The sequence below is a fragment of the Salvelinus alpinus genome, chromosome 33, assembly GCF_045679555.1.
Source record: "Salvelinus alpinus chromosome 33, SLU_Salpinus.1, whole genome shotgun sequence".
Classification (NCBI taxonomy): Eukaryota; Metazoa; Chordata; class Actinopteri; order Salmoniformes; family Salmonidae; genus Salvelinus; species Salvelinus alpinus.
Genome location: NC_092118.1, coordinates 10,375,998 through 10,397,447, shown reverse-complemented (window position 1 = coordinate 10,397,447; position 21,450 = coordinate 10,375,998).

Genomic DNA, 21,450 nt, shown 5'->3' with positions numbered 1-21,450 from the left:
GGAGGATGGTGTTACGTTTGGATTCGGGCTGTGTTTGTTTAGAATGGATGGACATTGAGGTCATAAGAGGCTTTGGGGTAAAATCCACTCTCCCTTATTCCTTCACACTTTACTGCAAAACTGGCCATTTCTGAGGTTTATAAATAGTGTGTCTGGACTTGGTTCTGGCCTGCTCAGTTTATGGCCTGCTCAGTTTGAGTTGCGGTTGTCACAGACAAATTAAATCATACTTTTATAAAAAAAATATGAAAAAAATACTTTTGTTAGAGGAACATTTAGAATAGTAACTGTAATCCATATGGATGTATAATTCCTAATTGCTCCTGCCACACCAAGTTAATGTTGTAAAATCCTGTTTTATATATTCCTCATGCTTCCTTGCTTCTACATTAATTTAAAGTCAGGGTTTTAAAGTATCATGACTGTGCAACAGTCTGCGATACACACATACAATATTTAAGTTAGTATACAACCACAGCTAACATATGTGACTTGTATGTCACGCATCACTACTTCACCAGAGAGGCATTTGAACGTAAACATTTATTTTTTTATCAAAATGTCTTCTGGAACATGTGAACTTTCATGTGCCTTAATAACAAACTTGTATGCCATCTGTAAGTACAAATACAATTACGAGCCTAGATGGTTTAGCGACAGAAAAGACAGGAACCTTCCCGCTAGCCGTGATTGGCTGAGATAATGGCTGGGCTGGACATGCCATGAGATGAGTTTGGATGTAGCATGTAGCTACAGTTGATGATGTAGCTACAGTTGATGATGTAGCTACAGTTGATGATGTAGCTACAGTTGATGAGTTCGGATGTAGCATGTAGCTACAGTTGATGATGTAGCTACAGTTGATGATGTAGCTACAGTTGATGAGTTTGGATGTCTGCCATGTAGCTACAGTTGATGATGTAGCTACAGTTGATGAGTTCGGATGTAGCATGTAGCTACAGTTGATGAGTTCGGATGTCTGCCATGTAGCAGGCTTCTTTCTATAACATGAGCTCCTCAGAATGTGTAGGTAATCCTTTCTAACGTGGCTTTTTTGAAAGATATCATAAAGAACTGCAAAAGTATTGCTAATCCTCTCCAATTTCTGGAGGACAGAGTTTGGAAATCAGTGGAATGGAGGAGATGGAGAAAATTCTAGTGTTTGATTGCAAATATGCAGAGGGAGTTGAAATGAGAACACACAGAAGGCTGTTGTATAAAACACCTGTCTCCGAAATGACATATTCCAACTAAGGGCAACCATGGCAACCATGACAGAGAGGGAAGAGCGTTCATCCATGTATACGGGTAAGAGTGTCTAGCTAGCTACATTTTCAGATATTACACATAAAAAATGTTGTCATTGCAAGTTAAAGCGTACTATTTGCTAGCTAGCAGTGGTGGAAAAAGTATGCAATTGTCATACTTGAGTAAAAGTAAAGATACCAAAATAGAAAATGACTCAAGTAAAAGTCAACCAGTAAAATACTACTTGAGTAAAAGTCTAATAGAATTTGGTTAAAAATATACTTAAGTTTCAAAAGTAAATTTATTGCTAAAAAATACTTAAGTATTAAAAGTAAAAGTATAAATTATTTCTAATTCCTTATATTAAGCAAACCAAACAGCACCATGTTCTTGTTTTTTTAAATTTACGGATAGCCAGGGGCACATTCCAACACTCAGACATCATTTAGAAATGATGCACTTGTGTTTAGTGAGTCCGCCAGATCAGTGGCAGAAGAGATGACCAGGGATGCTCACTTGATAAGTGTGTGAATTGGACAATTTTCCTGTCCTGCTAAGCACTCAAAATGTAACGAGTACTTTTGGGTGTCAGGGAAAATAGTATGGAGTAAAAAGTACATTATTTTCTGTAGGAATGTAGTGAAGTAAAAGTAAAAGTTGTCAAAAAATATAAATAGTAAAGTAAAGTACAGATACCAAAAAATCTACTTAAGTAGTACTTTAAAGTATTTTTACTTACAGTTGAAGTCGGAGGTTTACATACACCTTAGCCAAATACATTTAAACTCTGTTTTTCACAATTCCTGACAACTAATCCTAGTAAAAATTCCCTGTTTTAGGTCAGTTAGGATCACCACTTTATTTTAGAATGTGAAATGTCAGAATAATAATAGAGAGAATGATTTATTTCAGCTTTTATTTCTTTCATCATATTCCCAGTGGGTCAGAAGTTTACATACACTCAATTAGTATTTGGTAGCATTGCCTTTAAATTGTTTAACTTGGGTTAAACATTTTGGGTACCCTTCCACAAGCTTCCCACAATAAGTTGGGTGAATTTTGGCCAATTCCTCCTGACAGAGCTTCTGTAACTGAGTCAGGTTTGTAGACGTCCTTGCTCGCACACGCTTTTTCAGTTCTGCCCCCAAATTTTCTATAGGATTGAGGTCAGGGCTTTGTGATGGCCACTCCAAAACCTTGACTTCGTTGCCTTTAAGCCATTTTGCCACAACTTTGGAAGAATGCTTGGGGTCATTGTTCATTTGGAAGACCCACTTGTGACCAAGCTTTAACTTCCTGACTGATGTCTTGAGATGTTGCTTCAATATATCCCCATAATTTTCCTTTCTCATGACAGCATCTATTTTGTGAAGTGCACCAGTCCCTCCTGCAGTAAAGCACCCCCACAACATGATGCTGCCACCCCCGTGCATCACGGTTGGGATGGTGTTCTTTGGCTTGCATGCCCCCCCCTTTCCTCCAAACGTAACGATGGTCATTATGGTCAGATAGTTCTATTTTTATTTAATCAGACCAGAGGACATTTCTCCAAAAAGTACGATCTTTGGCTTTTTTATGGCGGTTTTGGAGCAGTGGCTTCTTCCTTGCTGAGCGGCCTTTCAGGTTATGTCGATATAGGACTTGTTTTACTGTGGATATAGATACTTTTGTACCAGCATCTTCACAAGGTCCTTTGCTGTTGTTCTGGGATTGGTTTGCACTTTTCGCACCCAGGCACGTTCATCTCTAGGAGACAGAATGCGTCTCCTTCCTGAGCGGTATGACGGCTGCTTGGTCCCATGGTGTTTATACTTGCGTACTATTGTTTGTACAGATGAACGTGGTACCTTCAGGCATTGGTAAATTGCTCCCAAGGATGAACCAGACTTGTGGAGGTCTACAATTATTTTTCTGAGGTCATGGCTGATTTCTTTTGATTTTCCCATGATGTCAAGCAAAGCGGCATTGAGTTTGAAGGTAGGCCTTGAAATACATCCACAGGAAGACCTCCAATTGACTCAAATGATGTCAAATAGCCTATCAGAAGCTTCTAAAGCCATGACATATATTTCTGGAATTTTCCAAGCTGTTTAAAGGCACAGTCAACTTAATGTATGTAACCTTCTGACCCACTGTAATTGTGATACAGTGAGTTATAAGTGAAATAATCTGTCTGTAAACAATTGTTGGAACAATTACTTTTGTCATGCACAAAGTAAATGTCCTAACTGACTTGCCAAAACTATAGTTTGTTATCAAGAAATGTGTGGAGTGGTTGAAAAACGAGTTTTAATGACTCCAACCTAAGCGTATGTAAACTTCCGACTTCAACTGTATGTAAGTACCTTACACCACTGCTAGCTAGCTAACGTTAGCTGGCTGGCTCGCTTGCTAATGTTACGTGTATGATCTGTGTAGTAATATTATTCGTATTTCAGAGCCAATTTCATTGCTAGTTATAGCCTAATGTTAGCTAACTCGCTAACTTTGAACCTAGTTGGTTAGCTTTAGCTACCTGTAGTGTACTGTTTACACCTTCTGTATCCTGTGCATGTGACAAATAAACGTAGATTTTATTTCATATAGTGTGTATTTACCAGAGACGGTAATGTGAAGAACAACATGACCTGCACCAAAGTCAAATTAGGATATAATATTAGGCCGATGAGTCAGTGTCCAAGTTCAAAAATTCTCCAGTAGAATGCCCTTCTTTTATTTCATCACACTCACAACAGTAAGCTATTTTCTGCAATTGGCTCGCCATTAACTTGTAAATAATGATCATGTTGTGAGTTTATTTTCCTGTAATAATGAATACAATTAAAGGTTAAATAAAATAACTAAATACAAATTAGCAAACGTTAAGACTATGTCAGCTATAGGATATGGTCATTATTTGAACTGGCTAGCCAGCTAACTTAACGTTAATTAACTCGCTAACTCGCTAGAAACGAACCAAAACATGGTTTAGAAAGTTGCTTTTCGTTGCCTGGTTTGCTAGACTGACATTTACTAACTTACATTTTTAAAGTGATTGGTTAATTGGTGTTAAAATAGACCAGTTATACTATTTTGGACCACCACTTTTTGTGTTTCTACTTTTTCATAACGACAATGACAAGTTTGATGTCGGATGACAATAGAATGTTCATGATGTCACAGAGACAAATGTCTACAGACATGTTGATAGTCGTAGTATAAACCAGCCTTTAGTCTTGAAATCTTTGATTGTTTAGTACACTATCGTACTCACTATGTTTAGCACATGGCGGTGTGAACAATGCTAAATGGGCGTAGACAAAAAAGAACTCTCCAGTAGGTACCAAAACATTCAAAGGCCATTTTCTCAAAAGTGAGGTTACAAGTTTAGCAACATTCAAAATAGAATTACTTTCCCATTGTTCCTCAAATGCAGTATATGATGTGCTATTTTGTAGCTCTGTGTCTGATTTTATCCAATGTAAAAAAAACTATATTTCAAATGTTGCTACATAATCCCAAATCGAGCAGGTCGGTCACATATTCATATGCATGGTTGGGGAGTAAACGGAGTACATGTAATCAGTTACATGTTAGGGATTACAACAAAAAAGGTAACTGTAATCCATAACGTTACTAGTAATCAGAAATTACAGACATTTCTGAAAAACTAGATGATTGAAACTAATCTGAATGTAATCCGATTCTGTGTAATCCAAAAGTTACGTTACTGATTACAATTTTGGACAGGTAACTAGTAACTGTAATGGATTACATTTAGAAAGTAACCTACACTACTACCCTGTTCATATGCAGATGCTACTCCTACACATTATGAAATGTGCTTTTTGGGATATTTAGCCTAACATTATTTATTTTACTATTCTTGTATAATGGAAATTGCAGCACAAACAAACTGTAAACAAATCACAATACACCGCTGGAACATTTGATTAAGCACCCTACATACAATCTGACAGGCATCACTGAATTTGAGCTCACCATGCCAATGCCTCCTAGACATAATACAGAAGAAATGGATGTTGTAATTGGCTGTAAGTGTTTGCTTCCGAGACCCTGTTTCTGTGGAGGTTGTTAATGTACTGCTCTCATTCAGCGCCAACTTTAGAATAGCCTGCTTTAAGTCAGGAAATATTGCATGGAATTATCTCTTTCTCATGCAACATTTTTACCCATAGGTATACAGTGGGGAGAACAAGTATTTGATACACTGCCGATTTTGCAGGTTTTCCTACTTACAAAGCATGTAGAGGTCTGTAATTTCTATCATGGGTACACTTCAACTATGAGAGACGGAATCTAAAACAAAAATCCAGAAAATCACATTGTATGATTTTTAAGTAATTAATTTGCATTTTATTGCATGACATAAGTATTTGATACATCAGAAAAGCAGATCTTAATATTTGGTACAGAAACCTTTGTTTGCAATTACAGAGATCATACGTTTCCTGTAGTTCTTGACCAGGTTTGCACACACTGCAGCAGGGATTTTGGCCCACTCCTCCATACAGATCTTCTCCAGATCCTTCAGGTTTCGGGGCTGTCGCTGGGCAATACGGACTTTCAGCTCCCTCCAAAGATTTTCTATTGGGTTCAGGTCTGGAGACTGGCTAGGCCACTCCAGGACCTTGAGATGCTTCTTACGGCGCCACTCCTTAGTTGCCCTGGCTGTGTGTTTCGGGTCGTTGTCATGCTGGAAGACCCAGCCACGACCCATCTTCAATGCTCTTACTGAGGGAAGGAGGTTGTTGGCCAAGATCTCGCGATACATGGCCCCATCCATCCTCCCCTCAATACGGTGCAGTCATCCTGTACCCTTTGCAGAAAAGCATCCCCAAAGAATGATGTTTCCACCTCCATGCTTCACGGTTGGGATGGTGTTCTTGGGGTTGTACTCATCCTTCTTCTTCCTCCAAACACGGCGAGTGGAGTTTAGACCAAAAAGCTCTATTTTTGTCTCATCAGACCACATGACCTTCTCCCATTCCTCCTCTGGATCATCCAGACGGTCATTGGCAAACTTCAGACGGGCCTGGACATGCGCTGGCTTGAGCAGGTGGACCTTGCGTGCGCTGCAGGATTTTAATCCATGACGGTGTAGTGTGTTACTAATGGTTTTCTTTGAGACTGTGGTCCCAGCTCTCTCCAGGTCATTGACCAGGTCCTGCCGTGTAGTTCTGGGCTGATAACTCACCTTCCTCATGATCATTGATGCCCCACGAGGTGAGATCTTGCATGGAGCCCCAGACCGAGGGTGATTGACCGTCATCTTGAACTTCTTCCATTTTCTAATAATTGCGCCAACAGTTGTTGCCTTCTCACCAAGCTGCTTGCCTATTGTCCTGTAGCCCATCCCAGCCTGTTGCATGTCTACAATTTTATCCCTGATGTCCTTATACAGCTCTCTGGTCTTGGCCATTGTGGAGAGGTTGGAGTCTGTTTGATTGAGTGTGTGGACAGGTGTCTTTTATACAGGTAACGAGTTCAAACAGGTGCAGTTAATACAGGTAATGAGTGGAGAACAGGAGGGCTTCTTAAAGAAAAACTAACAGGTCTGTGAGAGCCGGAATTCTTACTGGTTGGTAGGTGATCAAATACTTATGTCATGCAATAAAATGCAAATTAATTACTTAAAAATCATACAATGTGATTTTCTGGATTTTTGTTTTAGATTCCGTCTCTCACAGTTGAAGTGTACCTATGATAAAAATTACAGACCTCTACATGCTTTGTAAGTAGGAAAACCTGCAAAGTCGGCAGTGTATCAAATACTTGTTCTCCCCACTGTATGTACTGTATGCCTTAAGACTGTTTTCACCCCTTAAACCACCTGTTTCCACCTCCCAACACGTTCTCAACTTAGTTATACAGTCTTCTTTTTACAGATGTATTGATTGTGGAAATTTATACAAAATCTAATAATCATTTACATCTCAATTTGACGAGATGCCATTATCTGACTGTTTCCAGCTGTCTATTTCATTCCTGATCATGATTTATTTACATCCTACGAGTGCCTATAAACTGAAAAGACAAACAACTAAGTGACATTTAGATTTGGCATCTAGAGGAAAAGGTAAACCAAACACAGAAGTATTTTTCTACCTCCTCATCCCTTCTTCTTCACTCATCTAAGCTTAACCGACGTAGAGACACATATATATTTCCATATATTCTGTCCTGAACCCCAACTATAAGTTCAAAGTTGTTCATTCAATAGTACAATTAATTATAAAGGAGAGAACCTGGCTCTCTCCACAATGAGATCACGTCTATGTTCATATTGACCGCTAACCCTCTTCTCTCCGACCATTACTTCTCCTCACCTACTAAATTACATCAACCCTTCAGCCACCCCTCTCTCTCAATGAGAAGAGTGGGGTCTTTGTTGTTCATTATAACAGAGACAACACTTATTATCCATCTAACACACCACCCTCTCTGTTACTCTTTAGTTTTTACGTACAGAATAATACAAAATGCTCTGAGACCAAGTTGGAAATATGCACCTTAACCTATCCCTGTCCTCTCTGTGTCTGACCTCTGTTTGGACTACTTGCTCCGTGTTAAAAGGAATAAGCAATGGAGTGTGCTGGGGTGATGATGCTGTAATGAAGATGAGTCTTCACGTGCTTTTGAAAGGTTCCTGGAACACTTCCCAGCCTGCACTTGGTGTCTCAGTCAAGTTGGCAGCAGGATGAGGGGAAGGTTAGAATGGGGAAATAAGGGTAGCAGATATGCTTGCATACACATCAACACACACAACTCGCTCACAAACCAACGAGAGCTTTGTGCTTGATGAGAGATCAGCTCAAGTACCCCGCCCTTTATTCAAATTCAGTTAGATGGGTGATGTCTCATTGGAATTGCAAGAGAGTGGAGAGAAGGGAAACTATGAATATAAATAAAAAGGGAGATAATCCGAAAATCTGTGTTCAGAAATGAATGTCCTTTCTTGTGCTGTTAGTGTCCAGAACAACACATTGGCCATGACTGTGAGCCATTAAAGCCAGGTGAGGGGGAAGGGAGAAGCTTGTACCAATTTCGAAGTGTCGAGTTTAGATGTGAGTAGAGCAGCAACGAGCAGCATATTCTTCCACACTGTTGGAAAGGACAGCTTGTGTGTGAAGTAGAGACACGCTCAAGTCCTGCACTTGGATTAACAAAAAAAAAATCCTGACAGACAACCACACTCGTTGGTATGGCTGCTCCCAAAGCAGGAAAGCAATCCATGAATTGATTTGTACTGGAAACAACTCCAATGCTTTTAACAAGAGAGTTGTTCATACTGTATGGTTGGCATGGAAAGGATCCAGCAGATGGAATATTGCCACACAGTGATGGACCTCCCATAGTTCTACCTGCTACACAATTATATCAAATTTGAATGATTTTGCAGTAAAACAGTGTTCTACCATAACCACTCAACTGAAGGATGCTGTAGACTATGGGTCATAGTTCATTAATCATATGAATGATACCACTCTACTGGATTTAAATTTTAAGAGAAAAAGTATTACATAGCGAAACATTAAGAGGAGAAGGCACGTATACCAATGCAAGCAGACACTCCTCACTTGCTACCTTTTAAACTTCTCATCTTCCTCTCCAACAGTGTTACTGTTAACTGCTGATCCAGCTCTTGGGGATGAGAGGTTGGGAGACTTAGCTTTTTTTGTTGGCTCAGCATTTCTGTGGAGGGAATTGGCAGATTATTTGGTCAACCTCGATCAGTTCCACCACAGCTTATAAGTATACATGCTCTGATAAATAAAGTCCATCAAAGTCAGAGGGCTTGTCCCCTCTGAAACTCATGTTCCATCAAGCACTAGCAAGCCAAAACGATCACATCCAAACAGACAGATATGTCAAACAGTAAAAATAACTACTAAAGCATGTCTACTGATATCTTTTGAAAGACTGCTCTAATGAAATGCAAAAAAAAAATCTCCATTTTACCATTGCCAAAATAAGAGTGTGACGTTGACTTTAAATGCTTTAACCCGAATCTTCCAATCACAATCTAAAACGTTAATGCTTGACATAATGTAACAAAGAAGGGGGGTTATTCTACTGCATGGAACCCCAAATTGCTTAGAATGAAACACATTCCTGCTAACCCCCTTGATATTGTGTCAATTGCAAAGGGATATGTGTCCAGTGAAAAAGATGAAAACTCAAAACATATCAAATGTATCACTCTCACCTAAGAAACTAACATATCCTTACAATTGCTAATAGTCAATAACAATTAACTCTAGGGTTGCCTCAGGTAAAGCAATTATTCTTCCTTATTTTGAGATTAATGTTTTATGTCAAAGTTCAAAGTAGGAGACATTCATTTAACATGCCATGGAGTCTAAATTAGTGATGTATGTAAAGCGTTCTAAGCAGCTGTGGTTATGGGAGACGGTGGTCTAGCACTCTACATTTCAGCTATGTTCCCTTTTGAGGTTTTATATATATAATGCATGGGCATTTCTTCATTCCTGCATTAGGAGAAACAATTTAACTTCTTCTGATAAACAATACAATATATGCCAGCTGCCAAGCAAAAGGCTACCTGTCATTGGCATCTGACTCCGACAAGCATTCCTCGGAAACGAGGCCATACGCCAAACTGTTTAATGAAATTCCATATTGCATTCTGTCTCTGTTGTTCATTCAGCCTGTACTCGACTGAGCTATACTTTTGATATCATGGATGGTCAGTCATTGCATCCATAGCTTTGTTTATGATTTTGAGAGTGGTTAAATTTCTCTCATCTTTTTTTAACACTCACACACCCACTCACCACTTACACTGCTGCTCTATTGATTATAATGAATTATTATACCATAATTATTTATCCTGCTACCCGTCACTTTTTCACCTGTTTACATGTACAAATCTACTTCAATTACTCCAGGACCCCTGCACATTGCAATTATAGTACTGGCACTTACCCTCTATATATAGCTTGCATTTGAATGCTTTTTTTCTTCGTATTTTCATGTTTTCTAACTTTATATTATTAATTCATTTTATTTTGTTCATATTTTTCCTCTCACCTTGATATTGAATACTGCATTGTAGAGAAACAGCTTACACCTGCTTTATCCTGTGCATGTGACAAATAAATGTTGAAACTTGAAAATGTACCAAAACAGGGGCGGAGAGTAAGCTTTGTTATTGTTTCAACTGCAGATCATCCTTTTAAAGTCTTTGAGAAAGTTTAAACGTGTATGGAACGAGAACTAGGTTCTTGAACTATAAACAATTTCCTAGTTACGATACATTTCTGACCAAAACATGCAGTAAAGGTCGCTTCTCTCTTCCTGACACACCTAGAGTACTCCCTATTTCACTGACCAGGAAGTGCACTATAGATGTGGCCAGAGGGAGTGACCGGGGCAAAACCTACAGCTCAAGGAACTATGGAACCTTGGTTACAGCTGTGTTTAATAGGTACCAGAGCAACACTCACACAAGTGCAACGACAGGCACAATCACATACACGCACGCACACACACACACACACACACACACACACACACATGCACATGCACACACCTACACACACTCACACACACACATACACACACACACATAGGTACAAAGGTACACACACGCACACAGTTCTGTGGTCTTCTATTGAGGCCACAGAAAGCAGTTATTCAGCACAGGTCCCAAGGGCTGTCTATCTGCTCATGTGTTAATGGCAACCATTTGCAGCCTGGTCTCATAGACTAGACATAACATAGTAAAAGTAAATCCGGGAACCTCAAATTTGTATGATACTTTACGTTTGGTATGGTTACATAAGACAGAAGGCTACTTAAGGCAATAACGAAAGGGGGGTGGTTGGTCAGGGTGGATGGGTGGGTGTATAACGCAAACTTGTAGCAACCCAAAGGTTTAGCCTTTTAACTAATTAGCAACTTTTCAACTAGCATGTTAGCTAACTCTTCCCCTAACCTTAACCCTTTTAGTTAACCCTTTTCCTAACCCTAACCTTAACCCTTTAACCTAACACCTAACCTTAACCCTAACCTTAAGAATAATGACCAATAGGAATTCATGACATATCATACATTTAGCAAATTTGTAACATATTGTACGATTTGCAAATTCGTAACATATTATACGAATTGTATTTCGTAGCATATCAAAAAATGGATTATGTAATCCACAAAATAATACATACACCATATGAAAGGTAACATATCATACTAAGTGGAAGGTCTCAGATTTACATATAGAATAATAAGAAATGCCTTGAGACCAGGTTGCCATTTTGGTAAATTGGGACAGGGGGGTAACTATCGATTTCCTCTGGCACTAATTAAGAGCACTCTCATTTGCAATACATCCTGTGTTAACGTTCAGGTTGTTTTCTTCCTCTTCACTTTGATCATTGTTTATCTTGCTTTCCTCTCCATGTTGAGTTGTCTCATGCTCTCTGATCACAGTGAACATCAAGGACACTGTTGTTCAACCACTCATGGTTAAACTTTTGAGGTCCAAATCTCCTCTCGCACTGTATCACCCATGATTGCTGATAATATCTACCATAACATTACAATATCAATGGGTTACAATCAGTGGCGGTTGGTGCCGCTTAGGATGAGGTAGGACAATTTGTTTTTTAATGAGCATGGCCTTATTTCTATTACAGCATATTGGAAAACTGTTATTCATATTCCATTCACCCAGTTTAATGTAACAGCGATAGGTTTAAGTTACTACATGATACTCGAATTTTCCCTATACCCATCATGAGGTTGCTACAACCTAGCCTATGAATGAAAGTTTACAATGTAGGTGCACAGGCCGAGAGAAATTTGAGTAATCAAGGTGACACATTCAATACTGCCTTGTACACTAGGCTGCATCTAGCTGATCTAGATGCAAATTCAGGTATGTTTGTCCCTGTTTTACTAACGCGTTAGTAAACCCCCTACAATCATGCAGCAGCATAGGCCTGCAGCACACCACCCTGCATCCCACAGCTTGCTTGCTTCTGAAGCTAAGCATGGTTGGTCCTGGCCGGTCCCTGGATGGGAGACCAGATGCTGCTGGAAGTGGTGTTGGAGGGCCAGTAGGATGTACTCTTTCCTCTGGTCAAAAAAATTATCCCAAATCCCCAGGGCAGGGTGCTGTATTTCAGAAGGGATGCTAAATGGGTGTCCTGACTCTCTGTGGTCACTAAAGATCCAACAGCACTTATTGTAAGAGTAGGGGTGTTAACCCTGGTGTTGTGGCTAAATTCCCAATCTGGCCCTCATACCATCATGGCCACCTAATCATCCCCTGCTTACAATTGGCTCATTCATCTCCTCTCCTGTTGCTGTAAATGAGAATGTGTTCTCAGTCAACTTAACTGGTAAAATACATTTTTTTAAATTATGCAATGCAGTACAGTCAGTAGCAAGCAGTTACAGTGGCTTGTGAAAGGATTCACCCCCCTTGGCATTTTTGCTATTTCGTTGCCTTACAACCTGGAATTAAAATATATTTTTTGGGGGTTTGTATCATTTATTTACACAACATGCCTACCACTTTGAAGATGCAACATATGTTTTATTGTGAAACAAACAAGAAGTAACACAGAAAAACAGAAAACTTGAGCGTGCATAGCTATTCACCCCCCCCCCCCCCCCAAAGTCAATACTTTGTAGAGCCACCCTTTGCAGCAATTACAGCTGCAAGTCTCTTGTCTCTATAAGCTTGGCACATCTATCCACTGGAATTTTTTCCTATTCTTCAAGGCAAAACTGCTCCAGATCCTTCAAGTTGGATGGGTTCCGCTGGTGTAAAGCAACCTCTAAGTCACACCACAGACTCTCAATTGGATTGAGGTCTGGGCTTTGACTAAGCCATTCCGAGACATGTAACTGTTTCCCCTTAAACTACTCTAGTGTTGCTTTAGCAGTATGCTAGGGTCATTGTCCTGCTGGAAGGTGAACCTCCGTCCCAGACTCAAATCTTTGGAAGACAAACAGGTTTCCCGCAAGAATTTCCCTGCATTTAGCATCATCCATCATTCCTTCAATTCTGACCAGTCTCGCAGTTCCTGTCGATGAAAAACATCCCCACAGCATGATGCTGCCACCACCATGCTTCACTGTGGGATGGTGTCTCGGGGTGATGAAAGGTGTTGGGTTTGCGCCAGACATAGCATTTTCCTTGATGGCCAAAAAGCAAAATTTTAGTCTCATCTGACCAGAGTACCTTCTTCCATATGTTTGGGGAGTCTCACACATGCCTTTTGGCAAACACCAAATGTGTTTGCTTATTTTTTTATTTAATTAAGCAATGGCTTTTTTTCTGAGCACTCTTCCGTAAAGCCCAGCTCTGTGGAGTGTACGGCTTAAAGTGGTCCTATGGACAGATACTCCAATCTCCACTCTGGAGCTTTGCAGCTCCTTCAGGGTTATCTTTGGTCTCTTTGTTGCCTCTCTGATTAATGTCCTCCTTGCCTGGTCTGTGAGTTTGGTGGGCGGCCCTCTCTTGGCAGGTTTGTTGCTGTGCCATATTCCTTCCATTTTATAATAATGGATTGAATGGTGCTCCTTGGGATTTTTAAAGTTTCAGATATTTTTTTTATAACCCAAGCCTGATCTGTACTTCTCCACAACTTTGTCGCTGACCTGTTTGGAGAGTTCCTTGGTCTTCATTGTGCCGCTTGCTTGGTGGTTCCTCTTGCTTAGTGGTGTTGCAGACTCTGGGGCCTTTCAGAACAGGTGTATATATACTGAGATCATGTTACAATTAGATTGCACACAGGTGGACTACATTTGACTAATTATGTGACTTCTGAAGGTAATTGGTTGCACCAGATCTTATTTAGGGGCTTCATAGCAAAGGGGTTGAATACATATGCACGCTTTTCCATTTTTAATTTTTTTTAATTTTTTGGAAACAAGTAATATTTTTCATTTCACTTCACCAATTTTGAATATTTTGGTTTGTTTCCATTACATGAAATCCAAATAAATAATAAAAATACATTTAAATTACAGGTTGTAATGCAACAAAATAGGAAAAATGCCAATGGGGATGAATACTTTTGCAAGGCACTGCTCACTAACAGTGATGTAAACAAATGTGTGCACAAAACCTTAGAGAAACACGATTTTTGTTCCTTTGGAACATTTCTGGGATCTTTTATTTTAGCTCGTGGAACATGGGTCGAAATTTAAAATCTTGTATTTATATTTATATTTTTGTTCAGTTTATTTTTTTGGGGGTTCTAATAAAGAGTTCAACAACAACAGTGGTACATTATCCTGGTTTGTTTTTCAACTGTGTAATGACACTCAAGTAGCCTAAAGGACATTTCCCGCAATATTTCAGATGAGAAATTCTTAAGGATGTATTGTATTTTTAACAGCAAGGTAATGCTAAACAACTACTGAGCTTTACAAAAAGCCCTTATTTGGCAATAAGACAAGAGTTTTCATCAACAGAGTAAACTGTAGATAAACAGACCAATTTTCTCTGTATTGCATAGTTTGCACCCAAGGCTTAGTGGTGGGGTTTAATATGAATGGCATAATGAGAGACTATTACTCCAATCTCAGCCAAACTGACTATCGCTGAAAGGGATTGGAGCAGAAGCATCTCACATCCATTTAGGAATGCTATCTGTATTATTCCCACTTCTTCTTACCCGCCTTATTGATCCAGCCAACTGTCGGCATCCTCCCTCTGTTTGTTCCTGGTGCCGGGCTAAATATATGTTTCTAGGTGGATGGTGCTGATTGGTATGGAAATGCAGGTCTGTGGTTACCACTTACAAGGTGGCTGGATCGTTTTTTAAATCTGAATGCATGGTTTGCATATCATTAATTCCTCAGATATTCCTCCGACCATCGTAATTACAGAAGTAGTTTGCTCTAACAAATGTACACAAGGACACCGACATGTTGTCTTATTTTGAGAACAGTTGCTGCAGGTAAGTAGACATGCACATCTCAGGACTGCCGATTTCACCATCCAGAGTTGAGTGGTACTGTACGTGCGTCACCATAGCCAGCTCTGACTGTGTTCAGCCATCGGCAGCACGTGAAGATGGGTGGAACGCACAGCCCGCAACAATATGAACTCGTAACAGTGAACTCAACAAAAAGCTAATGAAGCACCACAAACAGCTTGTGGGGCGTACCAGGCGAGCACAGTTGCATCAAAGCCCTCCACCGTAAGCTGCCGCATGCTTAAGTGAACAAACTACATCCTGAGGATGAAAATAGACCAAATCCATTGCTATGAATATGAGTCAAAGAGTAAAATAACAAAAAAATAAGTAAAGAAAACAAGATGCCATAAAATACATACACCATCGAAGTAGTGATACATGATCTGTTCAGAAACATCTCTAATCTGAGCCAAACTTCTCCAAGATTTATTTGTATGTTTGATCTGTATCGTTTTTTAATAAACATTTTCTAACAAACACGCACAGTCTTGTGTTTGTGACTCTATTTTAACTGACGGTAAATACGAGTGGAAAGCTTCAGTGGCATTAATTATGTTCTATTCTTCTGGTGCCCCAAATTCCTTTCCAAAGAAGTCTACCTTTGTTTTGTGAACGGTTGCTACTCCCCTCATTACAAATTCTGTCCTGTTACCCATGCAGGTGTTGGACTTACATTTTGAATGGCATGTGAATGCTAATTTGGCGTTGTAATAAGGTCTTTGAAGTATGCAACACACTGTTACAGAATCATAATGTGAAAATCCCCTTTTGAATCTGACACAAGAAGCATCACCACAACTATTCTCTCCCCTTACTCACCCCTCCCCTGTCTTTTTCATTGCACAGTTTCTTCCACTTTCTCCCCTGCATATGTCTTCTTAATATTCATTTCTTGCTGGAAGACTCGACTTGCTCTGATAGGTCTTAGAAAAAAAAAAAGGTTTCCAAATACCAACATGTGGGATGTACTGATCCGTGGGAAAGAGGGGGAAGTGAACCCTGCGGGAAAGGGCGGGATTATTGGTTTTGGGGGAAAAGGGGGTTTTCACGTGCGGAGTATTGTTTGGACACGCAAACCTACAAATGTCTGTGGGCTTCATCACTCACAGGGAAGGATTTTCAACTATGATAACAGTTGAGAATGTTGACTTTGGACTTGTTTATAAAATTAACAAGAACACTTGTATTTTGCGTTAAGTACAACTCTCTCTCTGTCTCTGTCTCTCCCCCTCTCCCCCTCTCCGTCTCTCCCTCTCTCCGTCTCTCCCTCTCTCCGTCTCTCCCTCTCTCCCTCCTCCGAGTCAATGCTTCAGTTTTGCCTTCCATCACTGCTCTTAGCAAGTGGTGAGTTGTGCTTTTGTTTGCAAGAACATCATTTGACTTGACCCCTTGATAAAGGCCTGGCAGCGATGTGTTAATGATAGAACCACATTGACTGATGTGCACTGATATAGATGTCGTGAGGCCAATTCGTGAAGGGCTGACCTTTACAACAGCACTGCTCTGCCAGCCTCCATCGCAGCATTCTGCTATAGGACCTCTGGTTCTCATTATCAGTCTCTCTCATTGGACCAGGTGACCACCCACTGTGCTCATCAACCATGAATGAACCATTTCACCCACGACTGACGACATTGAGATGGGGGCTGGCATGTGGGTGACAGCATGTTCTGGGAGGAAATATTAGTGGCACTCTAAGACTAAAATGCCACGCGCCACTCTTCCACTCCACCCTGACGATACTGTGCACATTTCATTGTATTTCTTAAATGCCAGTGTCAGTCATGAATAGGTCACAACAAGAAGCACTTAAATAAAGCTTTGTCACTGATTAATGGGGGTTGGAGGATAGAGGGAGGGGGTTCTGACTGCCTTCCACTAAAAAACAATAAATGTTTTGTAAGCAGCCATGGGTGCTCTTCGCCCAGGGAGAACCATCATGTCTGGAAAGTGACAGCTACTCCAGGGGAGTGTTGAAACACATGTTCCCATATACACAGGGAATCCAATCTGATCACACAGAGTTGATAGATTTTCTCCACTGCCAGCACAGAGCCTTTTACCAATATTGTTTTAATGGTATTAACAGGTTGGATCCCAGCCAGGAAGAGGAGCGCATGCTGATGTTATTGACTAGCTATCCATAAAAACCCCATACCTCTCTCTGTATTGTTCTCAAGGATGGCACAAATAGAAGATTTGATCAAATTAAAGCCACTTGCAGGATATTTCCATATTTATCTTCAGTGTAATTAAACCACACAAATCAAATGAAAAATGGACTGTAAATTGATCCACCAAGATTTCTGAATTGGACAAAAAAATCTATAAATTGGTTAGTCAGTTTGGCTCTCTATCATCCAAATTATATTAGCTATGTTTGACTATGTGGTTAACGTGAGGATTGTTTGAGACATGATTCCATACTTTAACAGAGGCAAATAGAGAAACATTTACTCTCACGAGCTCTTTGATCTTTAGAGACCTGGCTCCACTGCACAGCACAGATGCTTCAGAGTTTCATGCATGTAAATTGTTCAATGCAATTAACTTGTGGAAATGATTTATCATTGCATGGTTGTCAGATCAATTTCTCATTTGAGGTCTTTGTAAAATGTTGTAACCCTCAAAGGTTGACAGATCACAGCCATTGAGTATATTAAGTCCCACGTGAGTGGTTTTAGGGCATGGCTTTACTGAGATCAATCTACCGTAACTTCAAAACAATAACTGCAGCTGTCAGAAGACTGGATCGGACCCCAGCAGTCATTCAGACTTTGAAATGTATTGCTCATTTTGCTGTCTTATAATTTGGTATTTCCATGCATATCTGGGCAACATTGGTGTTTTCCCCATGCAATGCTTCAGAAAGGGTGACGGTAATTGGTAAATCATTCAAGGTATTGTACAGAAACAGAACCTAAGGAAATACCAAACCTTGAGTGTTGGACCAACCATTAACTAAATTGATGGTTGGTACAAATCTGATTTAAATCCGTTTTTTCAAAAAGCTTTTGGCTGGACAGATTATTTCAATATGTGAGTGAGAATGGCCATAAACTTGTATAAACCTGCTCTCCTTGCATCCTACATGGACACGTGTGTGTGTGTGTGTGTGTGTGTGTGTGTGTGTGTGTGTGTGTGTGTGTGTGTGTGTGTGTGTGTGTGTGTGTGTGTGTGTGTGTGTGTGTGTGTGTGTGTGTGTGTGTGTGTGTGTGTGTGCGTGTCAGTCACCAGATCTCAACCTAATTGAACACTTATAGGAGATTCTGGAGTGGTGCCTGAGACAGCATTTGCCATCCCTATTAAAAAAACACTAAACGATAGAATGTCTCGTGGAAGAATGGTGTTCCATCCCTCCGATAGAGTTCCAGATACTTGTTGAATCTATGCCAAGGCACATTGAAGCCGTTCTGGAGGCTTGTGGTGTGCAAACGACCAATTAGGACACTTCATGTTGGTGTTTCCTTTGTTTTGGCAGTTACCTGTATATGCAAACTCTATTGAAGATGTAATTTCTAGAAATTGATGACTGCCAGTGCTCCGACTCTCAGGGCAACACTTTCTGTCTTCTAAACCAGCCTGGTCTCATAGACTAGACGTAATATAGTAATTTAAATCCTGGACATTCAAAATAGTATGATATGTTAGGTTTGGTATGGTTACATAAGACATTAAGGCAAAAACTAAAGTAGAGTGGTTGGTTGGGGTGGCACGTCTAGCACCCCAAAGGTTGCGAGTTTTAATCGCTCATAGACAACTATAGCATTTTAGCTAATTATCAACTATTCATCTACTTACTAATTGTTAGCTACTTTGTAACTATTTAGCATGTTAGCTAACCCTTCCCCTAACCCTAACCTTAACCATTTTAGATAACCCTTCCCCTAACACTAAACTTATTAACCTAACTCCTAAACGTAGCTCTAACCTTAACCCTAACCCCTAGCCTAGCTAACATTAGCCAGATAGTTAACTTTAGCAATCTAGCCAATTAGCTAGACCTGTTAATGGCACCAGAGGGGATGCCTGCCGTGTTTACGGGCTCCCAACTAATTGTGCTTTTTGTGTGTTTTTTCGCATTGTTTGTAACTTATTTTGTACATAATGTTTCTGCTACTATCTCTTATGACTGAAAAGAGCTTCTGGATATCAGAACAGCGATTACTCATCTCGAACTGGACAAATATTTTTTCTTTAATGAGTCTGACGCAAAGGATATACTGCTGCTCCCGGACCAGGCCCAAATCCCTGTCATTCGCATGAAAAGGAGATATTGTACAGGGGCCGCAGAGCTGGGTGCCTTGTGAGAATTCGTCGGCGAGTGGGAAGCCCGCCTCTACCATCCATCCTATTGGCCAACCTGCAATCACTGGAGAAGAAACTGGATGAGCTCCGATCGAGACTATCCTTCCAACGGGACATTAAAAACTGTAATATATTATGTTTCACGAGTCGTGGCTAAACGATGACATGGCGAATGTACAGTTGGCTGGATTTTCCATGCATCGGCAAGACAGAACAGCTACCTCCGGCAAGACGAGGGGTGGTGGTCTGTGTCTATTTGTCAATAACAGCTGGTGCGCAATGTTTAATATTAAGGAAGTCTCTAGGTTTTGTCCCCGTGAGGTAGAGTACCTTCTGATAAGCTGTATACCACACTATCTGCCAAGAGAGTTTTTGTCTATTCTTTTCGTAGCTGTCTATTTACCACTTCAAACCGATGCTGGCACTAAGGCCAAACTCAACAAGCTGTATAAGGCCATAAGCAAACAAGAAAATGCTCATCCAGAAGTGGCGCTCCTAGTGGCCGGGGACTTTAATGCAAGCAAACTTAAATCCATTTTACCTCATTTCTACCAGCATGTCACATGTGCAATCAGAGGGGGAAAAAAACTCTATACCACCTTTACTCCACACACAGAGATGTGTACAAAGCTCTCCCTCGCCCTCCATTTGGCAAATCTGACCATAATTCTATCCTTCTGATTCCTGCTTACAAGCAAACACTAAAGCAGGATGTACCAGTGACTCACTCAACACAGAAGTGGTCAGATGACACAAATGCTAAGCTACAGAACTGTAGTGCTAGCACAGACTGGAATATGTTCTGAGATTCATCCAATGGCATTGAGGAATATACCACCTCAGTCACCGGCTTCATCAGTAAGTGAATCAATGGCGTCGCCCCCACTGTGACCATACAGTGGTTCTTCCTGTAAAAGTTGCGTCAAACTGCAGCATACCTTGGGGCTGCCACATAATTCTATGGTACGTTATTTAATTGTCAGCCATTGTTGCCATTAATGCTAGTTAGTGCTAGTTTGACCAGCAGAGGGCATCTTTGCGAGGCGTTTTACTTTTTGTAATATTGTCTGTACTAGAGAATTTAAAATATTTTTTGTAAGAACATAGTATATGGGAATGATTTAAAATATTGATTAATTAATTTGATTAATACTATGGTGTTTCTATTCCGAGAAAAACGAAAAGGAAAATAAGTCGCTGTACAACGTGACCGTTTCCACTCCCTAATTGTAGGCTAACCAATACCCAAACGGAGATTCAGTGAAAATAAAAATCTAATTGATTTAACACATATGATTAGTACTGTAACGAACGTCGTCGGGAGAAGGAGAAGAGGACCAAGGTGCAGCGTGGTAAGGGTTCATATTACTTTTAATAAAATACGAAACACTTGACAAAACAACAAAAACGACAAATGAACAGTCCTGTAAGGTGATGACACACAAAACAGAAAAGAACCACCCACAACTCCAAGTGGGAAAACAGGCTACCTAAGTATGGTTCTCAATCAGAGACAACGATTGACAGCTGCCTCTGATTGGGAACCATACCAGGCCAAACACAATAGAAATAGAAAACATAGACATACAAACATAGAATGCCCACCCACATCACACCCTGATCAAACAAAAATTAGAAACATACAAAGCAATCTATGGTCAGGGTGTGCCAAGTACATCATAAATTCAGTGACAATAAGATAATCATTTTCATCTGATTACACTCATAAAATCACTATGTCTATTCAATTATTATTTTTGTATTTTTCTCTGTGCGTTGATTGGTGGGGAAAAACAGGTGTACACTATTGTAGGCTACACTGTAGGCTACACTATTTTTTGAAGTCAACATTTGTTCAGAACAATTTGCTTGATAGCAAGATAAAATGTCGCTCTCAAAAAGTATCAAGAAGAAAGGTGGCTATTGAAAA